General features: G+C 34.4%; 2 long non-coding RNA genes across 2 annotated transcripts in view; both read left to right on the top strand.

Moving 5' to 3' along the window:
• Window positions 1-11,728, top strand: part of LOC136270547 (uncharacterized) — a 31,297-nt gene extending 19,569 nt beyond the window's left edge. Inside the window, exon 3 of the long non-coding RNA XR_010708332.1 lies at window positions 11,494-11,728. This is a non-coding gene — a long non-coding RNA (uncharacterized lncRNA). The remainder of the gene's footprint in view (window positions 1-11,493) is intronic.
• Window positions 11,729-13,225: 1,497 nt separating this feature from the next.
• On the top strand, window positions 13,226-17,163 carry LOC136274101 (uncharacterized). The gene is made up of 4 exons (XR_010712400.1): window positions 13,226-14,691; window positions 14,808-14,899; window positions 15,300-15,387; window positions 15,985-17,163. It is a non-coding gene; the product is annotated as an uncharacterized lncRNA (long non-coding RNA).
• Window positions 17,164-19,818: the final 2,655 nt, after the last annotated feature.

Below are 19,818 nucleotides of genomic sequence, written 5' to 3'. Positions count from 1 at the left end.
CAAGTTTGAGTAACTTTCAGACCCGATTGGCGAATTAGCTTTATTTTGCTTCTGCCCCCCCCCCCCCTCCACACAATTTAAAAAAAAAAACGATGCTACGTGCCTGAGCTGTGTGTATATTTTTTACCGTAATTTAATGTGTTTTTCAGTTATGTACTCACGAAGCGATTGGTAGTGGACTTTGGTTACTAAATTTGAGACAAACTGATTCTCAGTTGGCAGTGTGTGTACGTATATTAAAGTCCTCATTTGACGGTATATGTATCAATTTAACCTCATTTGAGAGTGCATATATATATAAGAGTTTTCATTTTGACGATGCATTCTCTAAAAAATTTACGTTCGATCTCCGTGCGTTCAGTCGAGCGTCGCTAACCGTGCGCTCTCCGTTCACAAAGCGCTCGCGCTTACCGTTCATAAGGCGTTCACCATTCGCTCACCGTGCGTTCAACTTGTGTTCTCAAATCGTTCACTCAAAGTTCATTAGTCATTGTCATTCGGAACTCCAAAGTGAAAAGATCGTTCTCAGAAAAAAAGAAGATATGAAAACAGTTGTATGCACGCGATGAAATCAAATTGAATTAATTCAGCGAGATCATCAGAAGCTGGAGTAACTATTGTAAAAACTAAAAACTTAAACCTACTACGAATTGTGCCGATGTCATATAACATCAAAGCCTGCCTTCAAAATACGCTAAATGCACATGTATCCGGGAATTCGTTACACGATTGACGAGGTACATTGTTTTGTTTTTATCTTCATAATGCTTCATTTACATTATCATCTGCAATACAAATGAATGTAAAATGAATCAAGTTTTCCAGTGTGTCCAAGATCCAAGCGTGTTGTTAATTTTTAATAAATATGACGCAATAAAGAACACGTAAAATAAAAAGCCTTGAAAAAGATACAATATTTTTATAATTTTAAAGAATGATATATGTTTAAGTATATTTTCATATACAATAATATGCAATGCAGTTTTAAGATATTTTTAATAGCTCGAAAACATATATCGGTAAATAAAATGGGTTTTTTTTCCCGTGATCTTGTCTGTATTTACTTCTTTGATATAATGCAAGGCCCGATTTAAAAAATAATTCTCATAAAGAATTTAAAGTACAATACATGTATTAAATTTATATTTTCTAATATTTAATGTATAGTCTAAATATGTGCTTCTTTTTAAAAATTGTTCCCTCCCACGACAGGAGAGAGATAAAGAAAGAGAGAAAGGTGTACATGGAATTTAACATAAACGAACATATATATCAATTACACTATCTCATCACAATTAATAAAATTTCAGTTTACATAAAATTAATCGTTTAATGATAATGCTTAAATTCAATCAATTAGTTACAGGCGAGTCCACGTACTCCAGTCAATCAAAATCAGTTGTTCATTCCACAACAAATTACCACGTGCTGTTTGAAGTACGAGAGACACTAAAAAAATACGTAGAAAATGTCGCTGTCAGCAATTTATCCACCAACATACATATATAATCAGAAGTCGATTCTCTCATGTATGTTACTTTGGTATTATCTACTGTGCATATTTCTAAATTTTTCAAAATTTGTATTTTGAACGTAAACTTCCATATAAGCAATGTTTAAATTGACCTTCAAAGGTTTTTGCATGAAAAATGGCCTTAAAAACGCAGTTTGAAAACAAAGTGCGTTGATTTCGTCCCAAATATAACGCACTTTGAAAAAAAAAATCATTGTGCTTAATTTTTTCAAAGTGCGTTGCCACAAACCAACGAACCGGAAGGAGGGGGTACACTAAGTTGCATCTTAAGATGTTACTAATGCAACAACTCGTGCCGAGCAAAACTGTTGAATTTGTCTTTAAAGAACATTACTTGGAAATAATACTTGAGGAAGATGCTGCATAGAAGATGCAGCTATTTCTTTATAAGACAATACCATATACCCTGATCAGGGTTTTCAGCTGTGGGGCAACATTTCAGTAACGACACTTTATTTCTTAAATTTCATTTCATAATATGTATAATTTACTCCAATTGCTCTTATTATCCAAAGAAATGAGTTGTAAGTAAACGCATTTGAAGTAATTGCATTGTTAAAAGTGAACTGAGAAATACAAGATGATTTTTTTAATGATAGGAACTAACATTGCGTCCACATATCATGTTGCTCAAACAACGACTGTGACATAAGTTATTCTATCTTTACACGTTACGTGTATTGACTACAGAACCAAAGCGATGCATGAGAAACAAATAACAAGTGGCTTGAAGTCATTGACCGGAACGGAAACTGACATGCTTTTTGTAAAGACTGAGACCAATGCCAGTCCTATATTTCAACGATATATTTACATAGAAGTGTTCTTGTACGTCTTATCAAGGAGGCTGGGTGGTCAGATCTTCCTTTAGTTTTTAGATATGATTTGTTCTGTTGTAAACTATCATTTAGTAAAAAAAAAATCCACATATTTTAGCTGTAAAATTTTAATATTGGTCTATATCTTTATACATAGCTCCTCTTCCTAGGAAATTAATAAAGTCTAAAAATGGCCACTACCATCCAGCCCTCTTAAATGCGATTTATCTATCTTTTCATAATTATAACATATGTACAATCAATTAAAACGCCCGATGTATTCCAAATCAATCGTTCATCTAGCGTTTATTGTACGGTCACCGTCCCTAGCGCTAGAGTCTGTCCTTCGTTCGCGCGCTCCGTATAATCATTGTTCACTAAGCGCTCACCAAATTCCGTTTAGCGTTCAGATACCGTTCACAGTCTGTTCGTTCTCCGTTCGTTAAGCATTTGTTAATTTTAGTCCCCATTCGACGGTGTGTGTATCAATTTGACCTCTGTTGACAGTGTGTATATCAAAGTCCCCATTTGACGGTGTGTGTATCAATATGATCTCGGTTGACAGTGTGTATATCAAAGTCCTCATTTGACGGTGTGTATATCAAAGTCCCCATTTGACGGTGTGTGTATCAATATGACCTCGGTTGACAGTGTGTATATTAAAGTCCCCATTTGACGGTATGTGTATCAATTTGATCTCTGTTGACAGTGTGTATCAAAGTCCTCATTTGATGTGTATTAGTTTGACTATGTAATTACAGTACTCGTTAGTAGATGATTTACGGCGTATTTGTTACTTTTTTTGCACTGTATTAATCAACTGTCTATATATTATTTTGTTTTTATTACAATGACTGATGAAAGTATTTCTGAGATTTGTTCGAGTTGCTGACGTTGTCAGCGGACGACTTGTGATACAGGGTTCGATAGTAGAGCGAGGCACAATCTAGCACTAGATGATCATTGAGTTTTTGGAAATTGCTTGTGTTATTTTCATCTAAATGCGCACACGTTTTGCGACCGAGGAGTATCAAAATCAAAGTACTGAAAGTACTGAAAAGCGCTAACGTAGCTTAGTTCTAAGAAAATTTACTGTGTGCAAGCGTAGACGGAAATGAGCCTTATTGAAATTTTGGTTTATGTTTTATGAATATAATATTTAAAGTATCGAAGGCCAGATTTCTTTAAATATATGTTACTTTCTTAAGATGATGTGAATTAAAGCTGAACACGACTTGTATATGGATACTTGCCTGAAAAAAGATATGTTAAAATCACGAACTATACCTTTTGAACAGTAATTTATCACAGTTTTTGACATTTTCTTGCAAAGAATCGATTTTATTTTTCTATATTTTAGCTTCTGAATACGCACTATATTTTTTCATCACTGCGTAGCATCCCGTGCTGATGTACGTAAGCCCCGCAAACCAATCGTATCTACTCGGCCATTTCCGTCACCCAGATAACTGGTTCCCTATACCTCTTACCAGTTTAAAGTAGTCCGAGTATCGCACTACGTCATAATACGGATTTTACAATATTGGTTCGACTTTTACAAAGCGTTTTTGATACCCGGTATTGATTTTGCTCTACATCGCTGTTGTAAACAATGGCAATAATAAGCAATTAGAACGGTAATATGTTTTACGGTGCTACCGTTCTGGCGAGCGCAGCAAAAATTACAAATACCTTGCATCATTGTCAACCTAGTGTTATTTAGGTATCAACGAACGTTTAAGAATTTTGGAGAGAGTATTGCTCTACAATAAGTATGGTTAAGGTATTAATTTTAATGGTTATGATACATACAGCGCAACCCCCTACCCCGAGAGAGTGAGCGCCTGATCCCTGTTTGTAGGTGTGTAATTTCCCACTTTTAAATTTAATGGCCAGACTATATGCAATATCTACATAAATTTTTGAACTTTTTTTTTTCATTTTTTCCTTTTTATTTAGTTCAAAATTTCCTATTGTTTATTTCCTCCCTACTCATATACCGGTACTTGTATATCTGCCTACTGTACATGCATGTACAATTAGCTTTAAAATGGATCGATATGACAGTAAAGTATGGCTCTTGCTAGTATTTATTTATATAATCTCTATATTAAAAAAAAATTAAAAACAAATCATATCTCAATGAGGCAGTTATCGCAGTCTTTACTGAAATAGCTAGTACACTCATTACAGATGTTTGATCCACCTCTAAATTTATCGCGGGAAATATAGCGCGAGTGCACTGTGACGTCATCCATGATTTTGTTCGTCTTTGTTTACGTTTCTCGACTCAATACGAAGGTATGGAAGCATGTAACAAATCTTTTGAGACTAGCCAAAGCATATGCAGCACTCAAAACGTGTCTTTAAACTTTAAGTCACCGTAAATTACGAGTTTAAAGTCGGCCATTTTTGGCATAGCACCACGGGTGAAGACATTAGAGAGCATTATGGGACGTAGACAAAAAAATTTGTTTGATGAACTGTAGGTTTAGCTCGTTCTTTTTCCCGCGCACACTGGTTCTTAGAGCTCGCTTCGCTCGCCGGCGCTGCTCGCTAATATATGTGTTCTATGATAGATAGAAATGATTAGTGTTGAGAAACTCGATTCTGTTAACGTAAAATGAAAAACGAAGTTTCTGATTAACCAGGATCTCAGGTATGCTTATATCTTCTTTGTTTTGATCCCCCCCCCCCCCGAATTTTTCTTTTACTAAAACCGGTTTAAATTTAGAGACAGAAGCTATTTCGAATTTAATCAATCGTCAATTAATTAATTTTTAAATGATATCTAACATTGTTGACAGATCTAGGCAGAAAACTGTAGCAAAATGTGATTTTTACGGATTTTTTTGTCAGGGTCTACTTGGTTTAGAGCTTATAGCGTGAAAAGTAATCCGTCAACATATAATCTATTTTGCCAAATCTTTTTTCTAAGATGTCAATCTATAGAATAAACACCATGAATTTAAGTTTGAGTCCATAAAATAGTAAAAATATTACTAAACGCGATACTAGCATTGCATTTTTTGTATTCTATTTTGATACATAAGGTCCATAAAGCGTACTTACTTACAAAAATTTGCGCAAAATTATTGATGAGATATGGCTTAATAAATATTTACACTCTATTTTGTATGTCCAGTTCTAATTTTCCCAGAATTGGTAATTATTTTTAGGAAAAACGGACGCAAATTTCATAATTGTCAATAATTTTCGCAAGGGGGTACACCCGTCTGAGAGGTGATAACAAACAAACTAGCATGTAAACATACATATTTTCTTTTGTATATGTATTGCTAGAATGTATATTTATCATTTAAAGCTAAGTTTTTAATGATTGAGCCCATTTAGTGCCGAGTATAGGACTACCTTAAATGATGTATATTTCTGCTCATAGAGGGCAGTTATTTCTTGCACCGGGAACAGAAGTCTAACGACAATAAAGCGCTGAGCTATGCTTAGCGCTTTAAAAAGGTCATCGTATGAGAGAGCACAGAGTTCGCTGCAGAGATAGACACTAAATAAGTTCGAGATCTCTGACCACCAGGCATTACGGATTGCGTAGGTTACAGAACAGGAACATGTTACATGAGTGAAGAAATCATTAAGTATGGCGCCACATAATTGACATGTATCTAGGTTTTTGTAAGGTTGATCCGAAATTACTTTGCAGATAAATTTACACTGAGAGATTTCGTAGCAATTTGTAGGAAAACGCCAATTTGAAAACTTAGCTGGATCCTTGTCTTGGAATATAGCTAAAAATCGTGAGAATCCGGGATCAGCGGAAATGCGGGATTGTCGGAGAGTTCTGTGACGTTGATTAAATGCTTGATTCACGATTATTTTCCAGGTTTGCTTATTGGGAAATGTTCCAGTATCCAACCACTGTTGTAAAAATTCTAGGAGGTTATATTCTGTCAGCAAAATCAGAATGTCGGTATAAATCCAAGTTGATATTTAGATAGGTTTTCTAGGAAGGAAAAAGGGGGGGGGGGGTTAAGAAAATCCTGTTTGCTAGAATCTCGTAGTTTAGAAGACAAAGTCATCCCAAGAAGATGAGCTTTCTTTTGTCAATTTCAGAACTGATGGGGTACACACCAAAGAGGCTTTCGCAAATATCGGACCTTGTTTGCGCCGTTTTACACACCGAGTGTTGAAATACGTGTAACCGCTGAGTATCTTTCGCTGACAAGTTGTTCCAAAGCTCGCATCCGTAAAGCATAGAGGGTCTTACTACGTCAAGTCGTTAATGTATACTATATAGAAAAAGGTCGTCAAAACACCCCCTTATCTAACACCTTGTTGCACTGGAAACCATCTAGACTGTGTTTGATTTACAAGTGTCCGTATTACAGTCATGTAGAATAGACCACAATTGTCCCTTTATACCCATGTTAAAGAGCTTAACTAGGAGCCCATGCCTCCACACAGTATCGAAAGCTTTGGTACTGTCCAGAAAGATGACATACACACGATTTCCTTGTTCCAGGTTATGATAAATAGTTTCATGTAAATTAAAGGAGGCTGTTAAGCAGCCGAGTTTTCCCTGGAATCCCTGCTGTTGCGTACAAGGAAACAGACTGCAGTCAATAATATGTTGTTTTATACTGTTGTTGAGAACACTTTAGAATATTTTGAGGAAACACGATAATAAAGCGACCAGTCTGTAACTATTACATGAAGTTTTTGGTTTGTCTGCTCCTGTGAATAAGGGGACTATAAAGCCCTTCTTCCAAGAAAAAGGGATTCTACTATCACCGTGTGAAATGTTCCCGTTGGACATGACACCTTTTCCCCTGTCACTGGCGTTGAGTGACTTTGATCCGGACACCCTTAATTGACTCACAGTTTATCTTAGTAATCCGTTTATTGAAGTAACGCTCTATATTTACTTTTCTATTATTATCTTTTGTTAAAAATGTTTTGCTATCTATATGTAATTGTTGGCCATTTGAAATTATTCGGCAGTTGGAGAGCGACGGTCAAGGCGCTCGTACCACCGACTCCCGACCTCGCGGAATAGTGTAATAAGTTTGCGGAGTTTTAATAAATCTTGTAAAACGAATACCGATCGACTTATACTTTTTCACTGGGTCACACTACCTTGGATGACGATTTCGTTAAATAGTTTGACAACGACCTGGGTTGCTAATTCTCCACCGAAGATGATATGTTCGTACGTGATCTTGTTTAGGCCAGGTACTTTCATTCGTTTGAGGTTCCGGATGATTGGTAGCAGTTCGTCGGTTGTTAATGGTCCGCCTGGAAGTTCTCCTTTCAGCTCAGAGCAGTCTTTTTCGATTTACGAGAATTTAGTTTCAACGCGACACCGAAATGCGTCATCAAACGAATCGTGGTCCGAAAGAGAATATATATTTTCGTAGTATAAAGCTAATGCTTCTGCAACTCCCGAAGGGTCGTTGTAGATATTTCCATTGTCGTCGCGAATTTCCGGATAGGTGCGAGAGGTTCTATTCTTCTGTCGTTTTACTAACTTCCAGAAAAGCCTAATATCACATTCGGCTGCGTGTGTCAAGGTCATGGTATACGGATTTCATATAGTTGTTAAATTCGTTGTCTAGCGCAACTCTAAAGTGTCTCTTTGCGCGCTTGTAGTTCCGGTAGAATTCGAATATCATGCCCCTTGGTCTACCTTCCGCCAGCCAAATCCGGCGCATTTCTCGCTCTTTAGTGTGGAGATGCTTTACATCTTTTTTCCAACTAGGACGGGTATGGGGATTGTAGCCAGAATGCGGAATGTTATGTGTGTTATGTGTGTTTGTATGGTTTCTGCTAATACAACTACTATTTAAGTCACCAGCTATTAGTACATCACCATATGTACTTTAGTAATTATACACTGATTCTACAGTATTCAGCTTATTCATATATTAAGCATCAATATTGTTGTCAGCAGGCATATATACACCAAAAATATACAAATTACCACCTGAGATTTTAACCTCGACACCAATGACACGATTTGATTCATGACAAGGTGTTTCTTTGACTGAATACATGAGATGGGTTTTTTTTTAAAATAAAAAATGCAGCACCTTCCTTACCGATGAAACAAACGTTGTTAGCAGTGCTATCAGTATTGTTATCCACTTTTACAATACTAAAATTGTTTTTGTGTATTGAATCAAAATACATTTTGACATTTTGGATGTCTTTCAACTTGTGTTCTGTTACAATAGCAACATCGCATTGTGTGTCATCTAAGAGATTTGACAGACATATTGTAGACGACATAGCGCCCCTTACATTCCAAGACATAATGCGCATAGTATGAGAGGATACAATATACAGGCAAAGAAGTAATGCAGGAAACACAAGTGTTACTAAATATCTACCCATAGTTGTAATATAACAACGTCTAAGGAGATTGTTTTCTAACATTTAGTCTCGATAATCGTTTTTTCCGTAACGACTGGCGGACCAATCACGGTCGCGAATTTCACGTCGGTTTTCACTCCGGGAGTTTGACTCGTCATCATCACAATCGCGCGCGTTCCAACGGGCTTCCCAGTCTCGGTTACTGAGCAACTTGCGACACCTTACCCCCGAAGGCCAAAAGTCTCTATTCTGTCTGCCGGGCCAAGTAGAACGTTGAGCTTAGCGGTCAGCTGTGATCGGGTAGATCGGGGTTTGAATAGAATCATGTGCGTAACTTTGACACATTTGCTTTCAGTGTAGTTAAATATTCCATCTTTTGTTGATTCACTATTAATAACGGAGAGGAAATACCTCGCATTTCGTTGTAGTTGACCCCTTTAAATACGTCGTTTTTATTGCTAGATTGAACACTATCATTAAGATGAACGGAATGCAGGTTAACATCAGCTGACAGAGCACTGCGAACTTGATGTTGCTGTGGCTGTGTTTGTGTTTTTCGGGTACCGTGTTTTTCAGTCTTGGGTGGATGCTTTAACTGATTTCCGTGATCAGTGCATGGTTTACTTTTACTCGTGGGGATTTTGGGATTTTGCGCATTTCGGCAGTTTTAATACGATTTAATTTATCGTCACCAATGGGCAAATGTGGAGGGTACTCGGTAGATTGCTTTGGTTAAACGAGGTTGGACTTGATGTAGTCCGAGGTGCACTATTTGTGTCTACTCTGAATGGTGAGGATGGAGCAAGGGTTTCCGTTTGTTGACTGGCTAATACGCTTGCATATGATTTCAGTTGAGGCTGGGTGGTCAGATCTTCCTTTAGTTTTTAGATATGCTTTGTACTTTTGTAAACTATCATTTAGTAAAAAAAAATCCATATATTTTAGCTTTAAGATTTTAATATTTTTCTATATCTTTATACATAGCTCTTCTTCCTAGAAGATTAATAAGGTCTAAAAATGGCCACTACCATCCAGACCTGTTAAATACGATTTATCTATCTTTTCATAATTATAACATATGTACAATCAATTAAAACGCCCGATGTATTCCAAATCAATCGTTCATCTAGCGTTTATCGTACGTTCACCGTCCCAAGCGCTAGAGTATGTCCTTCGTTCGCGCGCTCCGTATAATCATTGTTCACTAAGCGCTCACCAAATTCCGTTTAGCATTGATATACCGTTCACAGTCTGTTCGTTCTTCATTTGTTCAGCATTCGTTTGTTTTAGTCCCCATTTGACGGTGTGTGTATCAATTTGACCTCTGTTGACAGTGTGTATATCAAAGTCCCCATTTGACGGTGTGTGTATCAATATGATCTCGGTTGACAGTGTGTATATCAAAGTCCTCATTTGACGGTGTGTATATCAAGGTCCCCATTTGAAGGTATGTGTATCAATTTGACCTCTGTTGACGGTGTGTATATCAAAGTCCCCATTTGACGGTATGTGTATCAATATGACCTCTGTTGACGGTGTGTATATCAAAGTCCCCATTTGACGGTATGTGTATCAATATGACCTCGGTTGACAGTGTGTATCAAAGTCCTCATTTGATGTGTATTAGTTTGACTATGTAATTACAGTACTCATTAGTAGATGATTTACGGTGTATTTGTTACTTTTCTTGCACTGTATTTATCAACTGTCTATATATTATTTTGTTTTTATTACAATGACTGATGAAAGTATTATTTGATATTATTGTAAAACAACGTTGATAGATTGCAGTTTGTGCGTACGAATATAGTCCTATTTATACGACAAACATGATCCAATGCAATCTTAGTATATGACATAGGTGTTTACATATCATTATTTAGAAAGAAATGATTTTATCAAGAATAGGTATCAATAGTTCTGTCAAAATATACAGATATATAATGTTTTTAAAATTTGCGTTGATAAGTAAAAAGATTAGAAGGCCAGTAAAATTCTATTGTTTTTACTTTTATTTATCATAGAATATTTAAAACGCGGATATCATGACAGATCAAAATTTTGCATTTTGACTATGATTACCTTTGCGAAAATAGAGGTCAAACTGGGAAAACTTAAGTCATTTCATTGACATACACTAGCTGTATATAAAACCATTGGTTTTATTTAAAAGTGTTAGTATTTCACGGAAAGCAACGCATTTAATTTTTACTTGTTTGTTTATTTTGCTCAAAGACAGATACGTTGCTTGCACTTTGTCTCATTTATAAGACATGGCCATTATTAAAAGTACAACTAATAAAAAGCCAAATAACTCCACAGAAAGTCTCGTTCCTGTAATGTTCTCAGTTACCACTGTGTATAAGGTGTCCTCAATTGATCTTGTGTATCTTGTGGTCTTTAGTAGGCAGGATGTATCTGAACTGGAAATCCTCACTTGCAGGTGTTTTGTCTTATTATTTAATACTTGTGAAATCAAAATTTCAAATAGCACATGTCAATAGTAATAGTAAAATAAATACGTAGCAGAAAAACCATTGCAAAATACCAGCTAGAAAAGGGGGTTCCCATTCGCCTGTGTTACGTTAGAGGACCCAACTTGAAGGTTCTTACGCGTATGTGTGTGTGTGTGTGTGTGTGTGTGTGTGTGTGTGTGTGAGAGAGAGAGAGAGAGAGAGAGAGAGAGAGAGAGAGAGAGAGAGAGAGAGAGAGAGAGAGAGAATTACAAGAACATTTGTCTTTTATATTAAATTTTCATAGAACCACAACAAATCAAATTCTGAATAACTATTTCAGGTTATGGAATTGGAGTGTGGCTGGGCCTGACTGATCTTCAGAGAGAAGGTCAATATGTGACCATGTCTGATGCTTGCAGACCTCGCTATAGCAACTGGATGAGAGGGGAACCTAACAATGGTAACGGAAACGAACACTGCGCCATGTACTGGATCACAAGAAGCGGATGGAATGATACCGTTTGCAAAGGAAAAATAAACTTTGTATGTAAGAAACAAAGAACATTTCTAAATGACTAATGAGTGTTATAGTATAAAAGAAAACGTCTAACAGAAAATGTTTAATAGGGTTTTGCATTATCATCAAATCTTTTTATACTGTTGCTATCTTTCACCTCTACTACTTTTCAGATTTTCAGATAAATACTGATTAATTTGTCCTCATAGTCAATGTATTGACATATTTAAAGTGTTTTATCAAACAAATACAGCTCAATCAATATACAATAAATAATAACTTAAATTCAAAACAGCGATCAAAGAACTAAAGCACCGGAAACCGGTTTTTTTTACATGTCATTATTCATATTGTGTAGTAAAGACTGACAATCTCTCTCTCTCTCTCTCTCTCTCTCATGCTTTTGGTTAATTTTTTAAAGCGGATATTAACAAAAGTATGTCTGTCTCGTAGAAATAATCAACAGTAGTTTGAATTTTGAAACAAGATATGGCTCTTTTTGTTATAAATTGGTATAGCAGAAGCGTTTACTTTGACAGTGTTTAGTTTTTTGAGCTATTTATAATAACACTGGCCATTTGTCTGCCTACAGAGTCCGTCTAAAATTAACCATTACGACTTTTTTGGTGTTGTTTAATATGAAATCAAGCGCTTATAATGTATTTTAGATTTTTTTTCCTTCAAATATTTGAAAACACAAATATTTGATCTTTTTATAGCTGAATTGCATTGTACCAATTTTTTTTCATACATACTTGAATAAATGTAGCCAATGAATTTGAACGCAGCCAATGAATCCAAACCACGTATTCTAGCTAATTTCTTCACAATAACCAGTATAGCATTTCATCAGTCAATATTAATGCAATCATTCCTTTCTACGAGTTTGATTTAACATTTTATATTATTTATGAATTTAAAGACAATTTTTTCACAGATCTATTCTTGATAGAAATATTACATTTCACTCAAAACATAAACCACGTAACTTGAAGAACAGAAAAAGATATTTACAATAGGATATAAAATGTGGCAACGCAGAAGTAAGGTAAAGAATTTTCTTTATGTATATTAAAGAATTTGTCACTTGGAAGCCCTTAGTTGATTTTTAATCGAGTTTGTAGCCCTATTGCAGATCGAGGTACATCGAAAAAGTAATGCGCATTTAGAACTCATCATCAATTCTTTCGTGTCAATAATTCCTGCAAACATAGTATCTTTTGAGCCCAATTCCTTGATAAACCTTTTTAAGTCACATTAATTCATAAATCGTTAAGTTTACTCTTAATCATTAGATCATACACTAATTCAAAATCAAATTTGTAAAACGTTGATGATCTATTACTTTTTTTTTTATCTATTTGCGGTAGATCTTAGCATAAAGGTTGCTTGGGACAGGAATAAACACGAAAATACCCCCACCCCCAATAACCCCCCCCCCAAAAAAAAAAACCAACTAATAAAAACAAAGAACAATTTTAAACATAACATAAATGAAAATAAACGTCAATTAGCTTTGCAAAATAGGAACTGTGAATAACAAGGCTAATGTTCACATACATTATGAACACTGTATATAGTTTCCTTTGATTCCTTTAAGGTGTCTGACAATACACTGATAAGTTGCATTCACATTAAATCACTTTAAAGTTACTTAGTTAACATGTTTTTTTGAAACTCTTATGCAATATGTTGTCTGTTGATGATATACCAGGAACCTATAATATATAAAAACTAGTTTTGTGGACTATTTATTTCTACACATGAAGAGATATAAAATAGAAACACTTCAGATGATATATCGCGTGCTAAGCCGCGCGTGTGTGGCGAGCAAATACGCAGTATATTTCAGTTTTTTCCCTCTAAACATCACGCACTATTGAAATTATTAGTACTCAAATTCCAATAAAATTGTTCGAAAAATGTTGCATGAACACTGTCATCAACCGACGCAGTTGTTACCATGAATGCACGATTTTCAATATTGATCTGCTTTTTTGCTAGTAACAAGAACGATCAACACCTTATAATTTTTTTCTTTTTCTGATGTTGCTATGGAATAGCTAGAAATAGATCACTGCATTTGTTATCGGCTTCTTGTGTCACACATGTATACGTTGAATTTGAGTAAATAAATAAGATAAACGCGGCAATATACAGGAACTAAGATCACGATTTAACTTCTTTTCATTGTATACAACATGTAATGATTATGTGTGTGTAATTATATTGTAACAGTTCTGCATGTGTCGGTTTTTACCTAAATTGAATGATGAGTGATGTAGTTTTTCATTTGATCTATATTTAGCATATTTAATTGATACTCAAGTAGATTATGTAACTGGCAATACCCAGATACAAAGTCAAGTACTGCATTTGCAAGATATGTTTTATAGAGTATATTATTATCAATCTTCAAAGTAACGTTATTGATATTTTGTGTACGTAGCGTAACAAACATATGAATAATAAGTAAACTCTGCCATATATAAAATTTCTTTTAAAACAATTTGTTGTTTCAACATTTACTTCGAAAGCCCAGATTCGAGATTCAAACCTCAAGATTCGAAATTCGAGACTCTATATCCAAATTAACCAATTAAATAAGGGATCTGAAATCCTGTATCATAGCGACATCAAACTGTTCTTAAAAAAATCATCCGTACATGCTCTTATATACAAAAAATGCTATGTTTTCTCAAACTAAATAATTATTTGTATTTATTTTTACACAGAATACATAATTATTCTAGTAATAATGTAGTGTGTTGGGCTTTTGTTATTTACTCCTATATCAACAAACTTTCAACTGAAAGTTTTTCATTACCGTATAATATTTCATTTAACAACTTGCTCTCATTAATGTACCACTTGATACTTAGTAACAGATAACCTACATATCTATATATAAGTTTATACATTTACACTTCAGTTTCTTTTTTTACCGGTTAAAATCCAGGATGGAAAGTGGAAAAAGTCAGCTTTGGTTTTTAATCATTGTCTCTCTGGCTTCTACGGCGGGTAAAAATTCACACTTTTAAAACAAAATATACGAAATGTTCTTTTATGGTGGTCATTTTATATCGCTGCTTCTTTGGTTAAATTTTCTCTGTCTAATTTTTTTTATGATTTCAAAGTATCACGGACAAATTGCGAAAAAGGGTGGTTTCCATTTGGAAATCACTGCTATAAATTTTCGTCCTCTACAGCAACATTTAAAGACGCCATGGTAAGAAAATATTCTGTTACTATGTTTTGTTGTTAAATTTGGACTATCTTATCAACTAATATTTTAGTAATGCCTTCTCTGTCTCTTATCAAACAAAGAACGCTTTGGTTATAAAGGTACGAAGTTGTATATATTTCCATATGGTATTAAAATCGAATCAATTTTAAGCTATTGATAAAATAATAATGAGACCAGATTCAAGACAGTTTTGATGAGATATCTTTTTGGAATGACTTGTAAATGATTGTATAGATTTTCTTTTGACTCGTTAAATCCTTATTGATTCATGTATATATTCATATATAAGACCAAGTACAAATAGTTTAAACTGAAGAACCTGATTAAAGTAATAATACAGTGGCTGCAATGAATTATACCTTTGTTTACAATATTTACAAAGATATTCTGTAACAACCTTGGAGCTGAACTTTTGGAATTGCAAAGCAAAGCAGAAGAAAACTGGGTGGATTTACAGTGTCGTATCAGAGGTAAAATAGGAGAGAGAGAGAGAGAGAGAGAGAGAGAGAGAGAGAGAGAGAGAGAGAGAGAGAGAGAGAGAGAGAGACGGTTTTTAAGATACTAAAATTCAAAAACAAGGTTCTGAGTTATATTTAAAAATGATAAAGGTCCATAAATTTAGAACGTTTGTTATGGACATTTATCATAGTTTCAACTCGATTATCTTAAAAAAATGATTTTCCTAATGGGTCTCACTATTATGTTATTAATTTGACTTGAAATATTTTTCTTGGACTGTTTTTAAATGAATACAAAAACAAAATTGATAAAATTTGATGTGTAATCTAACAGACAATGACAAACAAATAATACTTTATTACATTTATTAAATCTACAGCACACAATGGTTAAATATAATACGATGAACAACATTCCCGTCTGCTGTTCTTCATTTGAGTTACACAAGTTACACAATACAAGTGGCGTAAATGTCATGTATTACATACTACTATAACTATTGCAACAATGAATTTATTTCCATTTTCACGTATCAGGCATTTATTTTTATATGGTGTAAGATATATTGTTATCCAGGTAAATATCAGAAGACATGAACATAATTTCAGGTTATTCATATGGAGTTTGGTTAGGACTGAGTGATGTCCGGACGGAAGGACAATTTGTTAGCCTGTCGGACGCACGGAAACCTCAAGGAAATTTTAGGAACTGGGCAAAAGGGGAACCTAGTAACGGTGGCAACAGCGAACACTGTGTCATATATTGGACCACAAGAATAGGCTGGAATGATGCTCGGTGTACAGATAAATTTAACGTAGCATGCAAGAAACAAAAAGAAATTGCATATGACTAACCAGTGCTTTAAAAAAACCTTACAGCGAAAAGTTAAAAACGAGCGTGCATCATCATCAAACTTTTATATTGACCTTATACGTCTTTTTACCTCTAATTACTACTGCAATAATACCACTTCTGACTGAAGATAATACAGTAAACCTCGGTTATAGCGAAGTCCTAGAGACCAGTGGATTCACTTCGTTATATCTGTAATTCGTTATATCCGTATAACGAACTCGTAATAATGACTATAGCGAATTCACTATATACATGATTGCTCTCACCAGATTGCAGTTTTTGCTAATTAATGCTTAGATTAAAAATACATACTTCAATGATTGGATTGTAAATTGAAAAAAATTATGTCAAAATAAATTCACCCAAACCATTATGTTAAATAGTAGTGAAAACCCGATCGGAAAGAAATTCGCTATAAAAGTGTTAAATTTCGTTATCATTCACCTCTACGGGACTCACAATCAGTTAGGTATATCCGTAAATTCGTTATATTCGAATTCGTTAAAACCGTAACATTTTGCAAAGATTATTTTAAAGAATTTTGCCTGGGACTCAAACAAACTTCGCTATATCCGAAATTTCTCTATATCCGTGTTCGTACTAAACGAGTCTACTATACTTTATAAAATTGTTCTCTAAGTCAGTGGTATGTTATGTGTTAAATGGCACTCGTCAAATATAACTTTACCAATATGCAATAAATAACCATAACGATAAAACTCCATACAGCGAAAATAAACCTTCAAAAAATAATATTGTGTTGTTTAATATGAAATCAAGCGAATAAGATACCTGTTTTAAACATTCATTTCTTCGTTGTCTGTTTTTCCCCATTTATATGAATGTAAATGAGAATCAATCTGCACACTTTGTACAATTAGAACAAGTTATCTTGTTGCACTTTTTATGTATATAAAGCCGATTGAAGCCCCATGTTTATTTTTTGTAGTATAATTGGTATACAATTCCAACAATTCAAAATTGAAATCCTTACAAAGCAATCGTTATGTTTCAAATTAAATCAGTTAATTAAAATTTACTTTGCTATAACTTGGAATATTAAACAGTAGAAATCCAAACTTTTTTAATCTTCAAACTCGGTTGATATCCTTTAGTACGTTATGATTTATATAAATGAATCATTTATTATAGATTGACAATATAAAACGCAATCTAATGCAACAATTTATGTTTCCATACACGCATTTCCTTTGATTAGAATAAGTATTGGTATGATGTTGTAGTATAAGCCACTGGGTATCATTTTGATAAAGTTATAAACTGAAAACGGCTTTTAACAAACTTGGAGAACAGTAGAAAAAAATCCCCATATATATCTCTATACTACTATATTAAAATAAAATACTCGAATTTTTGGGCTTTAACACCGAGAAATCGAAAGAGTACTTTCATTTGTTTTATATATTTTAAACATTATTGGGACTTGAAGATTACCAAGTTGTGGGTTTTTTTCTCAATCAAACTTTGCAAATTAATAATCAACGAAAATCTCTTTTAAAAATCCGGAAATCATATTGATTTCTCGAATTTTACAATCTTGCGCATGCACATTACATTCACGCTAAATCACGGGATACTCTTTAGTTTTTGTTTCCACAATATCACATTTGCATGGATAAATTCAGAAACGATATTACAAATACGTATAAAATTTCATTGAAAATTTGTCATATATATATATTCTGTTCATCAAAGGAAATACGGTAGATAACTCTAACTCAGTGCATTTAATATGAAAAATCCCGATAGTTCTGAATGTCCACTCGAAGCGAGTGAAAAACGTTGCTGGTGAAAGTGTTGAATTCTTCATTAATATGAAATGAATTTTTAGATAAAATGTATTTACAGCCTCAAAATGGTTTATTGAGAATAATTTGACCTTTATTTTCAATACAGCTTTATTAATTTTCTCCAAAATCGTTTCGGAGAGATTCTGCAATTTTTTGTTACATTACGGTAATATGTGAGGCATTTTTACTGTGGTATAGGCCTGTCCCGAGACACAGTTAGATTATTCTAACTGAGCAGAGTGTAGTGAAATTAATAGCATTATTGTAGGCTTAAAGATTTATTATGTAAATGGCAGCAATACGGTATGTCGATATATCTATTTCGTAAATGTCCGGTATCATATACATTGTCAACCCGTGCACGCAAGGGTCAATGTCTAGTATACATAAAGAAGCAAGAACAGCTTTTTGAGCCCAAATATGTAAACAGATGCCGGAAGTACCAGCAGACACCTCTCCAAATATCCCTACATCGACGTCCAGCGACAGTCGAAATGCCTAAATAATGAATACGAATGTATCTTAAACATACATTACAACCAACAGTTAGAACAAATCAAAAGGGGAGTGTTGATTTAACTTGGCACGTGAAGCATAACCGATGCCGGGATAAAAACATTTGACTCCTTACCGGCACTGTACCAGTTATCGGCTAAAATTTAACGTTTTCTTTTTGTAATTCCTTATTTCTTGATATTTTTGGATAAAACTTGACATACTTATAAAAGTGAATTCCTTATTTATCAATCTGTTAGCTTATATCATTATTTAGAACCCAGAACATCTTGTTTTGTGCTTTTAAGTACGCCCCGAATTTGCCGAGTTTTTACGATTTACTGTACCAGTTATCGGCTTCGTGATAATAACACAGTAAAAATCCGTGTTCATGTTGATTTTATGCGCTGCTAAATGTAGTTTGAATTATGCCCCTTGTGAGGTCAGACTAAAGTATTCGGGGTCATGATACATTATAAACAAAACTCATAAAATAATTCGTTTATTATCATACGGTAATACACCAAATCGTATACTATTCAATACATAATTTTGCAATCAGGCGTTCAATTGCGCTACGAATCTCTCGGGAATTCGTGAATTCCTTTTGTTTATACATGTTAAAGGTATTGATTTTATATGTCAAATCAAAGAAGGGATATAATAATGTATCACAAAGAAGTAATGTTCTATTTTTAACTTATTACGTCACTTCCCCCACTGCTGAAAGAGCAAAGATGTAAAATCAGCTGTAAACAATGGTCGTTTAAGCTCATGTATAAAACATCTTCAAGAAAGTTTTCAAGCAAACTTACTTTTCTTTATTCGAAAAAGACGACTGAATTAAAAAACCTTGGATTGTTGCGTGCTATAAACCCGAACTCTCAGTTTAGCCGATAACTGGTCTTAGCCGATAACTGGTACAGTACCAGTAAAGTCTTTTAAAGATCAACTTAAGTGTAGATTTAATGTACCAAAGAAGAGAACATACGAATTTAACAAAAAAAAAAAAATCTGACATCCGATGGTACCTGCAGTCCCGGTCAATTTTTGAAATCATGGAGATCTATGTGTAAAAATATCATCCTGAAAATTTTACAGCGATCGCATAAGTAGTTTTCGAGATATTTGGGGAAAACCCGATTTCACACCTGAACGAGTTTTGAATCAAGCCGATTTGGCGCGAGATCAGCTGTGACGTCACGGGGTCAACGCCGCTGTATGAGAAACAGGAATATCGTAGGAAAACTGTTCGTTTTCTTGCATTGTTTTATCGATATC

Source organism: Magallana gigas, chromosome 1, assembly GCF_963853765.1.
Source record: "Magallana gigas chromosome 1, xbMagGiga1.1, whole genome shotgun sequence".
NCBI lineage: Eukaryota > Metazoa > Mollusca > Bivalvia > Ostreida > Ostreidae > Magallana > Magallana gigas.
The sequence above is the reverse complement of the archived record's forward strand: the minus strand, read 5'-3'. Positions and strand labels throughout refer to the sequence as shown.